This window comes from Buteo buteo, chromosome 9 (assembly GCF_964188355.1).
Source record: "Buteo buteo chromosome 9, bButBut1.hap1.1, whole genome shotgun sequence".
In the NCBI taxonomy this organism is placed as follows: Eukaryota; Metazoa; Chordata; class Aves; order Accipitriformes; family Accipitridae; genus Buteo; species Buteo buteo.
The window spans coordinates 28129692-28151158 of record NC_134179.1 but is presented as its reverse complement, the minus strand read 5'-3'; the positions used below and the strand labels follow the sequence as shown (position 1 = coordinate 28151158).

General features: G+C 43.4%; 1 protein-coding gene across 17 annotated transcripts in view; it reads left to right on the top strand.

The window, feature by feature from the left end:
• HIVEP2 (HIVEP zinc finger 2) overlaps positions 1-21467 on the top strand; it is a 141569-nt gene that overhangs the window by 68069 nt on the left and 52033 nt on the right. For 16 of the 17 annotated variants that reach the window (XM_075035869.1, XM_075035866.1, XM_075035874.1 and 13 more), the window contains one exon: positions 18532-18629. The gene's annotated coding sequence lies outside the window, so the exon portion shown is untranslated. Of the gene's footprint in view, positions 1-6722; positions 6899-18531; positions 18630-21467 lie in introns of those variants that run through there. The other variant, XM_075035863.1, reaches the window with a different exon arrangement.

Here is a 21467-nt window from a genome sequence, read left to right as displayed (position 1 = left end):
GGGCAGCACTGGAAGAGCGGTGGGGATGGGTAGGAGCGTGGTGGTCACGAGAAGGTTTGACCTTTCTTTGCAACCTTTCTCCCACCTCTCGCTGTAAACCTGTGTCGCTTGGCCGACAGCGGAGGGTACGAGCTGCTGGCTCGCCCCGCAGGGTCCAGGGTCAGGAGGAGGCTTTGCAGGTGGAGGGCGGTGGAAATGGAAGTGAGTTGTATTAGTGAGCTTGTGAAACAGGGCTGTCTTACTGTGTCTGGTTTGTATTTTGCTGCATCAGTTGAACTGCCTCAACACAAGAAGGTGATGAGGATGGAGCAGAAGCCTTAAATTTAGAATTTCTTCTTTTTTCCTGGTTCGTTAAAAACTTTTAAACACTGATAACACACTGAAAGAGACTTAACCTGTGTTCCATGTTTTCCTGGGGTTTTCATTTCAGCCTCAGTGACCTTTACAGGTGAACATTAGACATCGAAACTCCTCTTCTAGGCAGCAGAGGGGTCTGACCCTGCAGCCCGGGCCCTGAGCCCCATCTGCGCTGGAGTAGCCCACGGGCTGTAGGGGAGAGAGCGAGTGAGCAGGCGAACAGGCGGCTGCCGGGAGCGTGTCAGAGGTCTGTGATCTTGTCCTGACCATCAGCCTGCAGTGAGCGGGGACTCACTGGTGCTCAGGGGTACAAATGCGGCCAGCAGACAAACAGCTGTAATAAACCAGGATGAAGACCAGTAAGGGTTTTGAACAGAATTCAGTGTATACTGGGCAACTCAATTGGATGTTGATGGTGAGGGCTAAACTGAAATCCTGGGAAAGGAGCACCTTTGCTTTTTTCCTACAGGAACTTGTAGCAACAAAAGCCTCTCTCCCAGTTCACCGGAGGTGAGACCTTTAAAAGACCTTTGGATCAGAGGTCTTTGAAAAAAAAAAAGGCGAAAAAGCCTTCTGTATAAATGGACAGGAAGGTGTTAGAGACTTACCTACTTGTACTGTCATTACCAAATTAATGTAACATATTTGGAACCCGACTGCACAGGTATCAGTTTATCTTGCAGTATATTAAATAGGAATTAATTGGCTATACATAATCACAACATAAGGGCAACATCTACTAGTTGGACCTGACTTATCTGAAAACTGGAGAACACAATAGCTCTTTTTCTGGAAGAAATTGAGATTTTGTGATTAGAATATAAATCCCTGCTGAAGGCCATTTCTTTTCACAGTCTTTAAAAGGCTGCACTGAATTCACAGTAAAAACAACAAAAAAGAAAAGCTAGACTGAACAATCAAGAAAGTTTACTGTGTACAGGTTTTTCATTTATACAGAAAACATTGAATCTATTTGCAGTGAGCACAGCAGTATTCCGTACCATCTTCTTTCACTCAAGGATGCAGAGGATTGTACGCTAAGGCCTGACCCAGCAGTTTAGATTGTAGCACCCTGTCTCCTTGTCCCACACACCCGCTGAGGCACGGGCTTGCATGCCTTGCTGGAGGGAGACCTGTGGTTACCACTCTTAATCTGTTTATTATTGTAATTACTGTTTCAAAAAGATATAAGTGGGATTTCCTTTACAACAAAGACAATGTTTTACCTTATATGCAGCAAATCAAATTATTGACAGCTCTTCGTCCCAGAACTCATAATACCCCTATAATGAGCACAGTCATTATGCTTCAGGTCAGCACCGCAGCAGCATTCTAAAAGGAATGTAACTTGACAGTTGTCTGGGGGAAAAAAGATAAATATATATGTCTATGTAAAAAAGGTAGTGGCCTAACCAAGGTCTCAGATGGCATAATACAAGTTGGGTTATATAATTAATTTTATGGTCAATAAGCCTGTCTTCTGAGCTGCATATTGGAAAATGTAATGCTTGTCTTTGTATAAGACTTCACAGCTATCGCTTTAATATAGAAATTGCTCGTGCCATGCTATTGTTAAGTGTGTTTGCAGCTTCTCACGCTGGCAAGAGGCAGAGGCAGTCCTGGCAGCAGTGTCCTCTCTTTGTTGAAACAGTGAAAAACTAGAAAACCCAAACCTTCCTCGTACTGATTCTGAAAACAAGTTGGATGAGTATTATATTGCAGCTATTTGAAGCAACTGTGGGGCGAACCATTCAGATACCCTCTGCCAATTTTTTTGTCAAAACAGAGGAAAAAAAGTCTCCTGTTCATGTGTGAGAGCCCCTTCTTTACCACTTTCTATAGGCATGTATTTTTATTGGGAAAATGGACTCGTTTAATGTTACAGGCAAATAATTGATTTGAAGTCCCAGATTCTACTTCAGTGCATGTGCATTATGATACAATGATACACCAAATGGATATTGGATTTCAAGTTTAGGACTGTGGAAATATTTGCAAATCCTCAGGTATTGAAACTGGCGCAGGTGTTCTGTTGTGGATGGAGAACTTGACCACCCGAGTCTGTCTTTATGGGTTGCTCAGAAATCACTCAGAGGGGTCTGTGCTAGGCACTGGCAGAATTAGGACGGGTGGGTGTTTGGTAGCACATGCCTTGCAGGCACAATATGTGACTCCAGGCAGCTCAGCCAAAGACCCTCTGTAAGCGTGAGCGGGCCACCAGGTTCTCCTGCGCTCCTGGACCTCCTCTGTGGTGGGAGCACAGGGGTGTCACAGTCATTAATGTGTATTAGGCGAAGGGTGTTATTTAAAAATCAAAGTATATGGTGACCTTGCCATGACTGCAGCCCAACCAGGCATATCAGAAGCAGCTTTTAAGTTCCTGCTACTGGAACTTAGTGTGGCCTTGACAGCCTTCAGACACTCTGTGTAAATGCTCAAGTAGTCTTGGTGCTGATGTGGCTTTGCTCCTAGCAATGCCTAATGGAGGTGACATAGCATTTGTATTAGGAAGTAGCACTCCTTGTTCAAGTTTGGGTCGAAGTTCCCTGGAATTAAAAAGCACATCCTGAAGAAAAGGAGTATTAAATTCCAGCTATCTCATTAATGTGCGTATTGATCTTGTACATGTGATTTTCTCAAGGTGTTTCTTGGGAGAACAGTATTAAATTTGAAAGAACAAATGCCACTATAAAGCAGGGAGATGTGCCATGACATATTTGTAACTTCAAGCCTCATAAAATAAATTCCTAACTAGACTTGATGCAAACATTTCAAATCCTCTTCAACCCACAAAATCAAGAGCCAAAAGGTAACCTCAATTCACAGGACTCTTCCGGAAGATGGAAAAGCCCAAAGTCAAGATGAAAGAGTATTTGAGACAAAAAATCTAGGTACATTGAGTCTGGAGAAAGTGTGAGTCAGAGCTTTAACTGCACATATATATGCAGGAGGGCATATTAGAACGGGGCAAGGTATTTTCACCTGTTATTGAAGAGAAAAGGGGGAAAAATACTGTGGTTAAGCTGCAGCAGGGTATACTTTGCTAGACCATTCGATATTGGAAAGGGGTTACTACTACGCAACATTTAGGTCAGTGGAGCAAACTGCCATGGGAGGGTGTGGAGTCAGTCATGGCTAGACTAGATAAGTGTCTATTATAGATGATCTAGGATGACCCATTTAGAGGTGGCTTCCAACCCAAATGTTTCTGTGATTTTTGTTCTCTTCAGGTACAACTCTTGTCAGATTGACTTGTTCTTCCAGTTAGTATGTGAATTATTACATCCCTATGAACAAAAGAGCCCTCTGCGCTAAGAACAGCATGTAAGCTAGAAATATTACCCACATTACTTGGCATGTTATAGCAGATGTAAAATGCCAAGTAATTACTACATAAACTCAATAGTGTGTTTGTGTTTATGAAAAATCTCTTGAAATCTGTGTTAAAATATCTTATAAATATTTAGACTATTTTTAGAACATTTTGTTTTATTCCTTAGAATAAAACTTTTTTTTCTCACAGAAATGTCTCCATATTTTAAAGATGGGAAATGTGTAAAATTTTAGAGAATAATTTTACACAGGAGGTGAGATACATTCTGTGTCCCCATGACCACACACACTACATCTCTCCTCCTACAAATGCTCGTCATAGTGCTAGTTCCCAGGGAAGGGTTTAGAGGACCTACAGATCAGTAAGCCAGTGCATGTGTGTGTACCTATGTATGTGCATACCTTTAGGTAATAGCGTGATAGTCTTACTCAATAGTTACTGTAGTCATTGGAATTTTTAATTGATCCCAGAGCACAGAAGACATGTTTTCTCTATTCCAGGTTATGATTTCTTTCATGACACTATGTTGTTCAAAAGCAAGCTCTGTTGTTAAGAAATTAAAATCAGTGCATGGGGAAAGATTCACTTTTATCAACAGAAGAAGCATAATGTATAGCTAACCACCCATAGCAGGGAAAACCATTTCTCTTTGGGCTCAATCCAAGTTCCATTGACTTTTACGATACTTGGATCAAGCTTTCTAATCATGTTGCTGTGATGATCTGCAAACCCACTGGGGATTTTATTGCTCATTGCCAGGACTAGTCGTAATGAAATGATATGAAAAACACTGGAACGTAGGTGCTGAAACCTAGATCTGCAGTTCAACTTAAGGATTTCTTTGACTTGTCAGAATGAAAGAATGAAAGTAGCCCCAGCAAAGGTAATTCTGACTCCATTTACTTATCCTCTTTAAATCCCATTTGAAACTACTGCAGGATTGGTGTATTAGTAAGCAATCCTTAGAGAAGCGGTGAGAAGTGCTTTACCGTATCCTAAGGACACGCTAGGTAGATCAGGTATAGTAAGCCTGCTTGGAGCCTCTTCCTGGGGTTTCCTAATTCTGCTTGTCTCCTGTGAAGTAGTCCTGACAGAAAAATAGCTTGATCTTTGAGTGCTTGCTCTTTTATCAATTAAGCGGTTTCTAGTGGTCACAAAGGTTCCGGAACAGCACGATAACTGTTTGGGATATAATTGACTGAATTTTAATATATTTGTTGTAACTTCCTGAATCAGAATCAGTGGTATTCATCTCTGGAAACACTCAAGTGGGAGTTTGAATAACTCTTTGGAGATGTAGAATTCGGGAGGGGTCTTTTTTGTCCTTTTTTCCTCTAACTTATCACCTTTCTTAGTCTTTAATTGCGTCTGAGTTTCTGAATGATCACTATTGTTTGTTGTGCCTTTTATTCCTCATGAGAAGCCTTTAACTTGATTTCTTATGTTTCTTAGCAGTGGCATTATGTTTTCCTGGCAGAAACATTTTTGCTGCCTAGCATGTTGACTGTGTTATCTGAAAGCATTTTTAGGTCCCATGCACTTTCTTGGCACTTTTCCTAGTGCAGTTTTTCCTCAGTTGGACTTTCTACAGTCAGTGTGGCCTCTCATGATTTTCCTGGTTTTATTAATTTTTGAGCAGAATCCTGAACACAGAATCAAACTTTGAGGTTTTAAGGGGACAAGTCTCGGTGAAGTTGCCACCTTGTGGTCCTTTGTCTTTCGCTTGCAGCTGCACTAAAACTCTGCTGAACACAGCAGAAAGACCAAAGGTGGCTTAAAACCAGTTTTTGCATTTGTCTGGTTCCTGGAGCATCCAGGCCTTGAAGATAGTCCACGTTAATAGGAAGCACCCTCAGAAACCAGGTTTAGCTAATCCCTGCCAGTCTCTGTAAGTCAACCATAAGGCCTCTTTCTGTCATTTAGTGGTAGGGTATCCATGTGAGTTGGCACCTGACTTTCGGACACAGACAAGAATAAATTCAGCGGAGGTTCTGCTTACCTGCATTGCCATTTGTGTTTCAAAGGTCAATAATTTTCTTCTTTAAAATATATTGCTTTTTAGTGACCTTTCTGTGGATAGTAAATAAAGATAGTTTAGAGAGGGGTCGGTTTAGTACACTGTTTCGGAGTCTTTATTTTATTCTGACTCTGTTGTCTTGGCCATCACCAAAGGATATCAGGGTGGTACTTTGCCCACAACAACATTAATGTGTCCTGAAAATTCAGGATAGAACTGGTGTGTCTGCTCTAAAGTAATGAGTCTTCTGTCAAGTACTGCATCGTGGATAATTGTTACTTAGGGCTTTTAAGTTAAGTAGGGTTGCTGGTAAGCTTATTTCTTCAGCTAGTACTGTAGTGATACAGAAATTGAAACTTTCCATCTTGCCTTTTCTGTAACTTTATCTATGCTACACATCTCAGATAGTGGTCAGGTGTTGCCTTTGCAAGGGGCCACAAAGGTTGAAGATGACACTCTGACCATGGATCATCATTGCTTACTAGCTGGAAATTACTACTCCACCACTCTACTTGTTGCAAGAGCTGTGGAAGTGCTCCGTTTATTACTCCAGGCAAAGTTATCTGGGTTGGCTTTGGTTGAAGGTCAGTGGAGGGCTCACAATGACTGAGGTAGGAAATGTAAGCCTCCAGCCAGCGAGGAGCAAGTGGGGAACAGGAGCACCTTCGGCTTCCACGGCTAGAGGAAGAAGAGGCCTTCTGTCATAGGTCTTAGCCAGCGGCAGTCTTCCTTTAAATGAGACAGTGGGCTAGATCAGATAGTTCCAAGCTTTTGTATTGCGTGTTTTCCTAAATGGTGCTGTGGACAACTGCTTGAAATTCATATGCAAAAGTGTACCAGAACCTGTCTTGTAACTGTACTTGCAGGACCTTTCCACTGTCCTCCAAAAGCTAGCCTTTTATCTGAGATTATTCTCCAGGCTGTTGATTACATTTTTCAAAGCTGCAGTGTTCTCGGTGATGATTGCGTCAGGACCATCAGTTGTTATTTCCAGGTCCTCAATTTTCTTTTCAGCCTCCTGCCGTGTTAATCCCAAACCTTCAAGCTTCCTGTCCATGGAAACCATAGTAGCCTGGATTAGGTCCAACCTTCCAGAAATACGTACTGCATGCCTTGTAAAGAAATTAGATAATACTGGGTGGCCAAGGACCACAGCTCTAGATGTTGCCAAACCAAAGGCAGGTAAGCAGGTAAGCCCTTTTAACAGGCTGAAAACCGTGTATGAATATGCTGCCAGATCCCTCGCTGATCTTAATTTCCTCAAGGGCATGTTAAAGTCACTGCTCATTCTCTTATGAAAATCATAGACAATGGTGTTAAAATCTTAAACCACTTGGATGATTGTGACCAGTAGGTCATACCATACAGCACACCTGGAAAATATCTTTTCACACAGCTCCTGAAAGCAGATCCACAAATTCCTTTTAAAATACATCTTAAATCAGCTGTGGTTTTCATCATCTTAGTGAATTGGGTTGTTTTCTTAAAGCTGCCCACCTAGTCCCAGGCACTTGGTTTGGCATAATTTTTCCCATGTTGCTGTACATGGTGGTCCTCCCTTCTCCATCCAGGGAGAAGGCTGTGCCTGCAGAAGGCAGTGGCACCAAGCCCACTGTCCGCTTCCCCCTTCCTGCGGCTCCAGGGAAGGGTGCTCAGCCCCGGCTGAGCCTCGCTGCCGTGGGCACGCCGGGTGGGTGAGCTTTCTCCTCCAAAACGGGGGTGGAGCAGCAGCTGGGGTCAGTCACAGGCATGCTGGAGACTTCTTTTTGCTTGCGGAAATACCGTAACCTTTCCGATCAGGGCATGGGTGGTGAGACATTTTATCTCTGCATTTCTGCAAAAGCAGATGAGAAGGTAAGATTCCTCTTAGTGGCAGAAGCCAGTATTGAAGTCTTTGTGAAAGACTTCTCACTCCAGTCAAAGGAAGAACTTGCCTATTTTACAGATTTTTATTGTTATAGCTGTCTTGGCCAAAGACGTAAAGAGGCTTGATCCTTGACTTCATCCCCGACTGACACAAAAGCTCTCACTGTGGGTATACTTAGGACAAACCTTTACTTTTACTGAAACACTTTTCGCTTGCTGGATGAGGGAAGAGGGACCTCAGGAAAAAGCTGTGCCAGCAAATAATGTGATTTTGCTAGTACGAGTGAAGGCTGTGCTGGGAACACACTGTCAGTACAGTTTGCTAGGACAGCTGCACCAGCAGAGTTACCCTATTCTGGATACAGCCTTGTCTTCTGTTCCAGTTTGTCATGCATGATTTATCTTTCTGTCACCTCTTCAGGTCCTTAGGCACCTCTCAGCGTAAAAAGAAATTAAAACACAATACAGATGAGTCTGGTCTGTATTGGAGTCTTGACCTTTAATATATCAGGTTTTCATACTGCAGCTTTCCCAGCAAATAGGCTGTCCTACAAGAACTGAGGTTGCTTTAGTGATCTGCAGAGGTCCCACCTCAGCCATGCTTCAGTTTTATTTGCTTCTACCTACAAACTCTCAAGCTGCCTGAAATGCCTTTGAGAGGAGATAAGGTTTTCAGATTGCCTGGGAGATCATAACCATGAACGCCAGCGGTCCGATGAGGAAAGAAAAATTATCATCAGAAATCAGAGAAAACAGCCTGGCAACCCAAGTGTCAGAAGGATTGCTTAATGTTTTGTCCTGTTATACCAGTTTAATTTTTATCAGACTTTGGGGTTGTTTTTTTCCCCTTGGTGCTCTTGTTATATTTTCCTTCCTTTATTAAAGAAAGCATTTGCATCTTGCTCTGTGCTTTTGTGGCAGCATTCCTCCTGAGCAGACCGGTACGTTGCTCTGATGGCAGGTTTGCAGTCAGACTCCTTAGATCAATAAACCATCTTAGTTAGTTGTTGAGTATACCAGATTTGAATTTTAAAAATCCACAGTTGCATTTAAAATACCACAGAGGCCAAAACCTGATGTAAATTTTGAGAGGCATCTGAAGAATTGCTCTGTGTTTCAGTCATAAAGCTTTGCCAGCATTACCTTTTGACCAGATCACTGTTTGATTGGGTTTCAGTCTCCTGTTCTTCTCTGCAACTATTGAAGGTGGGTTTTTTTTTTCCCCAAGAGACAGACAACTGTGTCTTTAAAGAAACAAAACAACTGTGTCAACAGATGGGAGAGAAAATGCTGTGTCTGAAATAGTGCTAGGAATAAACTGTGTTAAAAATAGGTAGTCTTGCCACAACTGTTTCTTTGGCCAATGTGGAAATCCTTCTTTCCCATACTAGTGTGTTATCAAAACTATACTAAAACCCTGCTAGAAAAACTGCCAAATCAGTCTATAAAAGTTTTGCTAGAACAATAACTAGCCTTGTCCTGCCTAACTGTAACAGTCATGCTAGTAAAGGAGAAAGGCTAAGGAAGCTGTGCTGCCACAGGAGAGCTCTTCACAATTCCTGTGACTGACCCCTGGCTAGCAGCAACTAAAACACAGCTCTTGCACTTGTGGGTATAGATTTTAATGATGTGACCCCCCCCTCCACCCCCAACAGTACTACGACAACTAAGACACCAGAGGGTGTCAGAATTTTGACCTTTCTTAGAAGTGTTGTTTCACTCCTAGGTATGGAGAGAAATAATTTTCCTGTCCCACAAACTATCTGGGGAGAACCCATGGCAGTTTTGCTAACAAGTTGGGTTTTTTTAAAAGAAAACTCTTGCCCTCTCCAAAATAGGAAAGCAAGCTGAATTATGCTTAAATGTGCTTGTTACTAGCAGAATTACAGCTGCAGTTTAGACATTGCATTTCTGCTTTCCATCTGTTGTCTCACTTATTTTATTTTTGCTGTCTGTCTCCTTGCTTTCAATTGTCTCTTCTGTGTCTCAGTTTATCCAATTTTCAGGGCTGGCCAGCCATTTCAGCATTATCGCTGTCCTAATGGCTGTAAGGAGAGCAGAGAAGCTCTTCACTAAATGATTTTTTTTTTTTCCACAATGCCTCTGCGCTTTGTTTGGTCGGTTTTTGTTTGTGCTTGATGCTCCATGTTGTGTCATCTGGGAGATGAGAGGAAATGTTTGCATAATGTGTATTTTGCTGGAGTTGTTTAATTTCTGCAAACATTTATATTCTCCAGCTCACAGTGCCTTTGGGGCAGGGACAGATTATAATCTCAGAGGACAAATCAGAGGGTTGACCCCACGCTGGCCGTCTCCGGCAGCCTGGAGTTGCTGGAGAACAGGTAGAGCCTGGCGCTCAGCGCTCCCCTCCCCATGTCCCTGGGGGGACCTGCTTGGGAGGAAGCAGCCTCGGGCAGCTGAGCATAATTTAGGACAGCCCCGCGGCATTTGTAATTGATTCCTGATCTCTGAGGCGAAATGCAAAGGTAGATAAGGCCCCTTCATCTGGGGAGAAGGGCAGAGGCAGGCGAGCGGTGCAGCCTGCTGCTGAGCGTAAATTCCCCGTGACCCGTTACAGCCCTGCTGTTTGCAACAGGCTCTTCCTTTCCCATTTGTCTGCAGTCGAGGAATGCTCCTGGGGATCCATGCTCGCCTGGAAGTTGGCTTTGTTAGATTAATGTTGCTTGCTAAGACTAAAGGAAATTTAAAGGAAAAGAACAGGTTTCAGATGACTTTAGAGGCTGCCTGGTTACTTCAGTGCATCAAGGAAAGAAGCCACATTCCTTATCAGAGCGGTGTTTTCATTATCCCTACGCTTTACTCATTCCCCCGGAGGGAAATGGAAACGGAGGAGTTGAAACACCCATGATTTTCCACTCTTCTTCCACTGGATAAGGAAAACTCCCAATTCATTCTGTAAAAAGGCTCAGAGAGGCTCATCAGCAGTTCTGGATGGATGGGATTTCCTATGGTAGCTTCTTACCTCATCTTTTCTGTGTTACCTCCTTCCACCTCTGTGGATCCCCTGCCATCCATGGGTAGTATGTACGTATGTCTGTGCCCACTCCAAGGATACGTCCCATGGCTTTTTTAAAATTTGTTTTTGCTTTACCAGTCTCTGAATGAGTAAAAAATACTAGTACTTTACATGCATAAGTGGCAGTTTGATTAACAGCTGAATTCTGCCTTTTTCCACCGTGATGAGCTCTAAAGGAAATCAAGGGACGTTTTGTGCAATATCCTCAGTCTGTGAAAAACCCATATTCAGAAAGATCCACGCTACCTATTCACTTTTGACTTGAGCACATGCTTTGCTTTGCTGAATTGGCTTTACTGATTAGAGATGGTATTAAGCATATGCTTAAATGACTTGCTTAGCTGTGACTGAGGCTGCGTAATTTGTCTGCTGGAGCTTTCCCATTGCATTCAGTGAGAACAGACTCAGGCCGCAGTGACAGAGAGGTGATCCAGTTGTAATTGGCAGGATATGCCAATTAAAACTTACTCCCTTTGTATTGTAAAATGAGGTTTTGCTTTCTCACTACTGCCAGTTTCAAATTATGGTTGTGAATTGTGGTTAAGTCAATATGGTTTCATGGGACAAGAACAGCAAAATATTTTTGCTTCAGCTATAGGAATATGTAGCTAAAAGCTCTCCTGTAGTTGTATCCAGGCTAACTGCTTGCTGTGCACTGCCTTATTTTTCAGACTGTTTCATTCTTGTGTTGGACACCAAAATCATTAGAAAACATTCACTGGCAGCATTTAATAGCATATATTTAGAACATGAAATAAAGAAACCAGGCATTTGTGATGCACCACTGATCTATTAGTAAGTTGTTTAACTCCAGTCCTCCATACATGCAAGAGAATAAAATAGAAGTTATTAAAATACAAGTGATTTTTATATCTTCTTATTTATGGCTATTTGGGTTTTTTTTCTTTAACATACCAGCTCATTTTCTTTTTCTGAGAGTCAATGGTGGTTGCAGAAGGTGAAAAATCGCAAACAAAACTAAGGAGACGTTCAAGTTAGCCATGGAGCCAAAAGTGTGATTCAGGAGCTGAAAATATCCCTGCGCTTCATGCATCAAACTCAAGCACTGTGCTTTGGCAACACCCCCTGGATTAGAAGTGGAGTTTGAGGTCATTCCTCCTCCAGCCTGCCATGTATGGATAGGGCCCACGCTCATGACAAATTACTGACTTACTGAGCACAAACCAAGAGCAGAGAGACATCAGTGCAGAGGGATCTTGCCTCACTGAGGAGGACCAAAGACTCCACTGCTGCCTTTCTCTTCTCTGTCATTAGACCTGGAGGACTGGGGTGGAGGTACTGGGAAGGAGGACACTTTAAACAGTCCCTTTCTAGATGTGGCAATAACAAGGGATGGTGAGGTAGAGCATTTGTCTCCTTGTAAAGAAGTCACACAGCATCCAGCAGAAGTGCTAACAAAGTGTGTGGTCAGAGGTGTTTTGGTGGCCCATTCAGATTTTTAAGACAAACGATCAGCTGCCAGTGATGGTGCTTCATTGTGGCTGCTGACGTGAAACGACAGGAGCATATCCTGTGCTGTAAAAGCTGTCTTTGCAACCAGGAACAGTGTCAGAGACTGATCTCAGCTTATCTGGTGTAAATCCAGAGTGCCTTGAATGAAGTCTGTGCTTTGACTTAACACCAGTCTCACTAAGGTCTTAGTTTTATTTTATAGAGAGCATTGGCTTAGATTTTGCAGGTAACAACAACCAAAATGCTGTAAATGGACCCCAAGTCCTTAGATTATTTTCCCCGCGGACAAATTTCTGTTGTTCCCAGGCATCACACTTCCCTCCCGGTGTCCTGCACAGCTGACTAGTTGCCAGCTTCTCAGGGGCAAGTTAGCTTTCACCTACCACTGAGATTGTCCAGTGCTGCTGCCATTGCTCTGCCATGGGCTTGAACTCACGAAGGTCTTTCCATGGAGATGGAGATAATTTTGACGGCTCAAGTGATTGCCGCGGGCTTGTAGGACACCTGCTGCATTGGAGCCTGCCTGCTTGGTGGCTTCGAGTGGTTCTGCCTCAGTTTCTTCATTGTGTGCCTGGCTGTATTGGTTTTTCCCAGTGCACGGATGTCATGGCAGGGTGGTCATTCAAGGAGGGAAGGAAAGCCGAGGGGCTCGGAGTAGGAGGTTCCTCATGGTGATTTTGCTGAAGCCTGTTTGGATCACATAGAGCATGAGTTTTACCTGAAATCCTATCTTGGGCTCGGCCGAGACCTGATGTTTTTGCCTTCTCTGCCCACTCTCGGAGGATCGCCAGATGTACTTGCATCTTGCTGCTAGCTGCGTGCACAAACAGCCCTCTTCTCTTGGCAATAGCAGGCTAGCTAGGCAACTGCGTTGAGCAATGTGTGTATATGGACACTGTGTCAATTGTCAGCCTGACCATTGTCTAAAAGCATCAAGCCTGGTTAGTGAGGGCACTGATCTCAGCTGGCAGTGTCTAAACTGTTATTTGCAGTGAGGTTATGGACCTATACTTAGGGGGATGTGCTCTTGCTAATTTAGCTCCTGGCTGAAGTGAAAAAAAAGTAACCCAAAATCATAGCTCCAGCGGTAGCAGCAAAATAAGATCCTGCGCAGAGTGGGCTCCGGTGATAGAGGAGATAATGTAGGGAGGATCCAAAGAAGAAATTATGTGTTTGATTTTAATAAAGTGAACCACGTATTTGTAAAGTAAACAAACAAAGTTCATAGGTGATGTTCCAAAAGTCATTTGGCATGCTACATCGTTTAGGTAAATTTTGTTCTGATTGCTAACTTTCTGCAGAGCCTGAGAGACTATAAAACCACCTGTGCTAACAAACACACATGTGTTAGTAAATATGCATATTTTTATTTATATAATATGTATACATATGCACACATATGCACATATGCATATATACTTACATATATTTATGTATATACACAAATGTATGTATGCTTATAAATTCATGCATGTATAAATTTCAACAAGTTAAAATTTTACAAAGATTTCTTGGTGCTCTTTGCATCCAGATCTGCAACATGGTGCTAGCATGCAGCATACCAAAATGAAGAAAAGCCCTCAATAAACAAAATTTAAATGGGCTATTACACTCCTATTGAGAAAAATGTGGGAAACAAAAAAAGCATAAATACTGGAAAATAAATTAGGCTTCAAATGTCTTTCTGTTTTAGTAATGAAGACAAAAATGTTTACAGCATAGAGACATTTGATTCAAAAAATAAATTATATCCCTTTAACTTTGGTGGTAGTTCAAGATTTGAGCCATTAATTTCATCAAACTGCTTGCAGAAAAACACATTTCTGCAGTATTGAGAGCTGCCAGAATGACCTGGAATTGAGAGGGCAAAGGTAGAGACACTGTAAGTATTTTAATTCATCTATTCACGGATGATTTGTGTGAACACATTAAGAATACCAGTAAAGTAATGGGAATAATTTTCTTCAGCTTTTTCCAAATTCAATTGCATATGGTATGATTGCATTTGATCAGGACATGAATGTCATTTCTCAGATGACTGTGTTCTGCCATTGATCATATGAAGTCAATTTAAAGTATGACATTGCTTTTACCTTCCTCAAGTAGGAAGACATTTTTGCTTCTAGTCTTAGCTGCTGTAGCTATCAAATTGTGTGTATAATAAATTGTGCTTTGTTTAGAGAGCAATAACTGTAAAATATTGCCCATTCAGAGAAAAAGTACTGAGATTGAGATTGATGCCTGGAGCTTAATGCATCATAGCTGCAATCAAGCAAATTTTAGACTTTCTTACGTCTCCCATTACAGACTGTAATTCACGGAGTTCTCCAGACTTTCTGTGTTTGAAAAGGAGAAAGGGGGCAAAAAGAGCATTAGAAAATCCACACAGACTGGGTTCATAGTCTCTACATACTACAGTACAGAAGCTTGCATGGTCAATTCATTGTATTTAGTAAGAAAACATCTATAAAGGGGGATTTGAACCCCTGGAGAAGAAGTGGGAGATTTGCATATAGCCTTACTGCTTTGAGTTACCAGCCTTGAATTCAAGCCCTTGGATGGCATGCTACAGAAGCGTGCACACTTTTCTACCTGTGTTACCTGGCTCTTCTTTGGTACGAATTATCCTATACAATCCTGGAACTTGGCTGCAGTTTAAATAGCACCTGGCTTTCTTATAGACCTGGTCACACTGAGGCTTTAGGTAAATTCCCAAACCATGGTAAGGTACAGTCTGTGCTGGAACGCTATCTGCTGCAAACCAGTTAAGGAGTAACACGGCCATGGCTTTATTTGCCCTTTGTACTCTTGAGACAACTTCCCCCGTTTATTGTGCTTTTTTAGAACCTTTGAATAATTTGCAATAAAATAAATATTATCCAGTTGCTTTCCTTAAACTTTACTTTCTGATTAAAATACACCATGAGATTTCTGGTATTTTTTACTTTGTAAAGTGCACAGGGATCTCCCTGTGACCCCCCTACCCCCAACTGACCTTACAGTGTTGGTGTAACAGATATATAAGAAGTAATATAAAACAAAGTCCTTCTTCCTGTTGATCCATGAAATTAATTACCTTCATGGTTAGATAATGCCAATGCCTGCTGCTACATTTTTGTTTCACCACTGAAGGTGTAGTTTTATGATTACAGAATGGTTATGGGAGTTGCCAAGGGAGAAGCTAGCAGTCTTTCAAAAGCAGATGGTGTAAGAGTCATTATCAGAGCACTTCTGCCTGTGTGTTTCCAGGTCCCGTGTAAAAGGCTAATAATCCCTGAGTGTCCGAGATACAAAGTTCAAATTGAAGAAAACTCTTCCAAGCAGTAAGACATGCCATGCTTCTCATACTCTCATTTCCCTTCTGATGTGCTTGTTTAATCTTAGTCTCCACGGCTGCCAAACAACTGCAGCAGACTGGGACAGTCATGACCAGATATGACCAAATACTAGCAAATACTCAGCAGTGGTGGTTGCATTGCTGTCTGTCTTTGGTGGGCAGTCATTGAAGGCACACTCGTTTATTTTTGCTGCCAAAGAACCAAGGATTGCACAAATTTTTACTAATGCGCTGATAAAACCAAATTAAAAGTTCCTGGGTTTAGTATCACAACAATGCCTCTGGGAGCTTTAGTTGAGCAGTAAAATCCTGTTTGATGACACATGCATCATCTGGGGTTGTTAGAGACTCTGCAGGTTGGCCATTCCCTCAGACTGTCCTGTTTGCTAGTGCCAGTGCTGCTGTAAGATGGTAGGTTAGTAAGGAGATGTGGTAGTACTGCCTAAACAAAATCGTACTGTCCTGAACCAGATCTTGCTCTGGATAATATTTTGCCTAATTGTAAGTAGTGATTAAGCTTCTTAAAGACTCAGAAACTGATCCAGCCTTCACTGAAATCAGGGGGAGTCTTTCACACTTGGATCAGATGCTAAGGTATCCTTTGAGGAACGCTGTTGAAGACAGTGAGGTTTCCACCGTGAGAGGGAAGACGCTGGCTCCCATCAGTTAAGAGCTAAAAAAGAAATTAGGGAAAATAGAATATAGTGTTCCTCATGGATTTCAGTTTAAATACTCTTTATGAAGCTGGAGCAGCAGCAGTGTGATTTTGTTTCATAAATGACATCTTTCACTTACAGCTTCATTCTCTTCATGAAAGTGCCCTCTGCTCCTGCCAGGGTTCTATAGAGAGGATTTAGTGTAAATGGACCTTTGTCTTTGGGTTGCGGATTAGATAAACTCATTCACAATGCACGTTAATTAAAAATGACTGTGTGCAAGTGTAGCCAGCATCGCTAAAGCCAGTTAGGCCTGTGAAAGCACAGGGTGACCTCCCTGGGGGCTGGAAGGAATCCATGCCACACCAGGGAGAGGACGCTACAATCCAGAGCACCCCTAGGTCCCTCCGAAGGACGGGAGAATAAGGACTCATGACCTCTTTATTGCTTTGCTTTGTTTTTTGACTGGAACTTTTCTCAGGCCACTTATAAAAGTAGCGAGTGAAATATTGGCCCTGCTAAAAACAGAGTTTTGCCCTTGAGTCCCGCCGTGCCAAGGTTTCACCCACAGATTAAAACTGTATTGGGCCCTGTCTGTTCAAAGCTTCAAAAGTGGTTCCTGGCTCCACATCGAGATCATTTCCTAGAAAGCTGTACATTGATGTGATAAAGCGTCAGGGTCTGGAGGCAGACCATATGTTATTTTACATACTTAGATGCCTGTATAGACCACTGTTGACATTGCCGGTCAGTAACACATTATCATTTGCTATTTGTTTTTGTTGCTGATAGCAAACATTACAGGAAAAATAAAAAGCGTAAGCATATGCTTTTTACTGCTAACTGGTTCCAGGCCTGCTTTAACCTTCAGCTTTTGGCACCCTGTTTCCACCACCTCCCATCTGCACTCTGCTAGCGGTGGAAGTGCCACGCGTCACCCACCCACGGTGGACAGGCTTTGCCCTGGGGGGCGCCAGCGTGGGCAGCCACCACGCTCGCTGGAGGCAGAGGGAGATTAGCTGTTGGCTTCAGTGCCAGGATGGTCAGGCCACGGGCACAGATCTGCAAGTCCAGGGTGCTACGTTTGAGGTTTTGCTGTCCCAAGTACCCTGGCGTGCTCCTCTGCCATGACATGTGTAAGCCCTTGAGGAGCAAGTACCTTCTCCCGCTGCAGCGACTCGACCGCCCCAAGGCAGCGGCCGGCCAGGGCTCAGCATCACGGCCAGGGCAAAGAGCAGGAGAAGGGGTGAGACGAGCTGCACTTCGCGCTGGGAGCCTGTGCTCCCCTGGGGGGCTGCCCTGTCCAGGAACACATCCACCCTGGGATGCCCACACTTGTTGCCCATCCCTGTCATGTCACCTGGGGGTGGCATCTCACCTGTGGGCGTTCAAGGACACAGGGAAGCCTGAAAGAAAGTGCCCTGGGCAAAATGTGTGCTGTGGTTGTCTGTGTGTCCACACTGGTCTTCAAAAAAATCAGAATAGCCAGGCCCATTGGACTATGTGGTCACTAGAAGATCACTGAAGGTTTGTTGTCTCACTATTCATGAGGTGGGCATTTCAGTCAGCTCCCTCAGTAGCCTCCGTGTGTTCAATCACCCCCTCCCTGCAGGTGTAAATGGGGTAGTCTGTAGCAGGCTAACGCATGGAACACGTTAATGAACACATCTCCCCGTGCTCTGTGCCTCGGACACACAGATGTACATACACTCCTGCATACATCCCTACAGCAGGTCTTTTGTATACAGAAAGTGCCTTTTTGTGGTCTTTCCCAGAGTACCATCACATGTAAAGAGAGATGTAAGGTTTATGAGTGATTTTCACAGTGTACACTAACAACTTATTTTCTAAAACAGACTAGCATCATACCGAAAGGGAATTTTTAGAGGTGATCTCACTTTTAAAGCACAGTGCTAGACAGGAAAAGAAGCACAATGAAAGACAATTGCACTGCTCTGATTTAATAACAGGAAAGTATTTGCATTTAATTAAAAAATATGTGCTCTTAAATTCTCATTTGGGCATGATCTTTTCAAAAGTAGGCAGAAATTAGGCAGGAAAACCTGGAATTGCAAGCCCTAAAGGTAAATAGACTACAAAGGCACTTCTGTTCTTTGTGTGTTTACACTGCTTGTTGTATATACATTGTGTTTGAAAATACATCATTGAATGCACCTTTTGGTTTTGTATGTCTATTGTTTTCACTTTGGAATATATTAGTTGACATGTATTCTAGCCCGCAGCAAGCTGGAAACCACAGGACAGCTACTGATTGCTGGTGCTACATTGCTCTGAGGGAAAAAGAGCTGAGTAGCAAGGACTGTGACTGAATCTCTGAAGTTCTTACAAGTATTGATGTAGCCAGTGCCGTAATGTCAATTAGGTTATAAAATGAAACAGCAGGCTGAATCGACCACAATCCTTAAAAATCTTTCATATTTGTTTTCCAAATAGGTGGAAGAGAGAGTCAACAGCCATATTTGCTGGAGCGGTGAACCAAATTGCCTTGACTGGAACCATTACTCACTTGCACCTTTGACAGCAGCAGCCAGGTAGGAGAGCAAAGAAAGGACGGGTTTGAGTGAACTGAGGGAGTGGGCCTCAGTGAATAGTTTTTCATTCTCAGAAGGCTTCACGTGGAAGTCACATTTAAATACTGATTATATGTCCTTTTGTTACAACTGAAGTCAGCTCTTGCTGAAATCAGAGGCATTTCTCTTTTAGGACAGGTTATGGTTTTGTTCATTTGGAAGTGCTGTCTTTGCTTTGTCCGCATATTTGGTTTGCCACTTTCCCTTCTCTATGCAGTTCTTGCATCAAGTGTCCAGGGAGCACAGTTGTTGAACCAACTAAACAGAAAAATGTGTTTGTAAAAATACAAGAAGAAATGGTCAGTGGGCTTTTGATATCTGAAACAGGTTTTTTTTTCATTTTTAAATTGTCCTAAAGTATGAGTTGGTGATTTCTGCTTGACCATCTTGCCATTTCAAGTGCACCATTGACAATACTGTTCAAGGTTTATTTTTTCCTCTGGGTCTTGAACACTAGGGCACATAGAAACTGCAGTTATGAAAGTGCTGACACTGTAGTATAATGACACTCAAACTAGCTTCAAGTTAGTGGATCCCCAACAGCAATTTCACTGTAGCATCAGATAGTTCAGAAGCCATTTTATCTTGTCAAGAAAATGTGTTTTCAGCTACTCATTGCAGCTCCATGTTTAGTTGGGTTGGTAGTCACAGGTTGGACAGGTTTCATGTTGACTTTATCTCAAAAAGTGTGCCTGTCCCTTTTGTTGCTGTAAGAGACCCAAGGCACTGAGAAGTTCCTCTTCTCTAATCTACTCTGCATGGGCACATTCTTGATGGTCAGAGAATTGTTAGCCCTCAGAATTTAATGAGACTGGCTTGAAATAGTGAAAAGTTAAGAAAAAGTTTGATCCTTCTCATTATCCAATACTTATCTGCAACCATAGGAGCTAGGGATATAAGGAAGACACTGGAGAGTCTCATGTGGTATCATGACCACAGGAGAAGGTGTTCAAAGAAAACACAGAACACATTTTGAGATAACCCCCCAGGTTTTTCAGAACTATGTAAATAGTATTGGACCTATGTTTCATTCTGTATATGAATTGAAGCAAAGAACGGAGGGGATTAAATTGAGATGGGCTATCCCTTGAATCTTTGCTCAAACTTGGAACTGATCCCAAACATTCTGCAGTCCAGGGTGGTGCTATATAGGATATCTCTTCTTATGGATCCCTCTCCAAGTCCCTGCGATGGAAGTCGTGTGTATCTGCATTGCACTCTTTCCCCTCTGCAGTCTCTGAGAGCTAACCGAGATCTTTCCGTGCAGCCTGGGATTGGAGCTGGGTGGGTGAGAGGGGTGCAAACTGATGGCTGTCAGCAGGGGTCTTACCGATGAACATGTCGGCAAAAAAAGAAGGCATTATCCCCCCCCAGAGGTCCTGTGGAATTTAGGTTGAAAGTTCAGCAGGAAAACAAACTGTCCTCATGCACCCCTGAGCTCTGCTGCCAGTTTGAGAAGCATTAACAGCGTGTGAAATTTATAAGCAGGAGTAATGGAATACTCCTGCAGTACAGAAACCTAGCCACATCCTGACTCACCAGGCAGGATTTAAGTGGAAAACTGGGAACTTTGGTATACAAGAGCATGGCGGCCATCCTCTGAAACGGGGTTTTAGCATAAATTTTTCAGGTTTCATTAGTGTGTAACTTAATGGTACTTCTGTGCATTGGGTCGTTACTGCTGTGGCTCTCTTGTGTGGTGAGAACTCTCCCTGATAATGGGTCAGCCGACTAATGGCACGCTTTACCTTTTTGTTTGGAACAATTGAATTTTAGAATAGATGCTCTCAATTAATGTAGTTCAGACCAATGTTATTGTAACTATGATAATATGTACCGCTACCTTGTGTGCTAGGGACACTAAGGCAAGCACTTACTACTGGTAGGGTAGTAAATACACTGCGTGAGCTGATAAAAGGCTCCCATTAAGAAACTGAACCCTATTACTGTGTACTTTACAGGTGAAAGCTTGCAGTCTGATTCCATTGCTAGATATGGGACGATAGGAAGGCACATTTTCTCTGAAGACGGGAGCATGCAATGCTGCCAAACCAGCAGTCCCAGGCGCCCTGCAGGGAATGATTCTTGCAGCAGAGCGAGATTGCACAAGCTGTGGTGCGGAGGACTAGCTGCTTTATTCTGGCTGAGAATCCTTTGAAGATACTGGTCCCGATTCTCTACCGCCTGAAACCTTTTGCTATTTATACCTGGGTAAAGTGAATGCCGAGCGAGCATAAAATGCCTCTACCCTAGTGCTAAAGGAGCTGTTATCCACTTTGCCCAAATATAAATGACTATGCAAAGGGTGAAGCAAGTTCAAGGTCTCTCTTTTTGTTATGACATTGCCCCTAGATCCTGCTGCTCGCTGCTGACGGTGTGAACGGGGGGAGGCTGTGTCTTCGTGGCGGTTTGAGCTCGAGATGTACCAACTTGGGGGGAAGCGAGAGCGCTCCGTTCTCGTCCCCCTGTTAGCCAGAGAGAGGAAAAACACGTTTCTTCTTCCACGTCCAGGAGGTGGCCGAGCCGGGTGGCGGGACAACACATTCATCTGCTAGTTCTCTGACGGCCCGGGGTGGCAAGAAAGGGACTCGAAAACACCCAGAGCGGGCAGAAACGGGCGCTGCCGCCTCCAGCCTCCCACTCCCCGGGCACCACACGCCGCCGTGGCCGACCTCCCGCCCGCGGACCCCGCAGCCGCAGTCCCCGGGCGCCGGCGGGGCTGCCGGGGCCGGGCCAGGGCTGGGCGCCGCCGCGGGGGCGCGCCTGCCGCCCGGCCCCGGCCCCGGCCCCGGCCCCGGC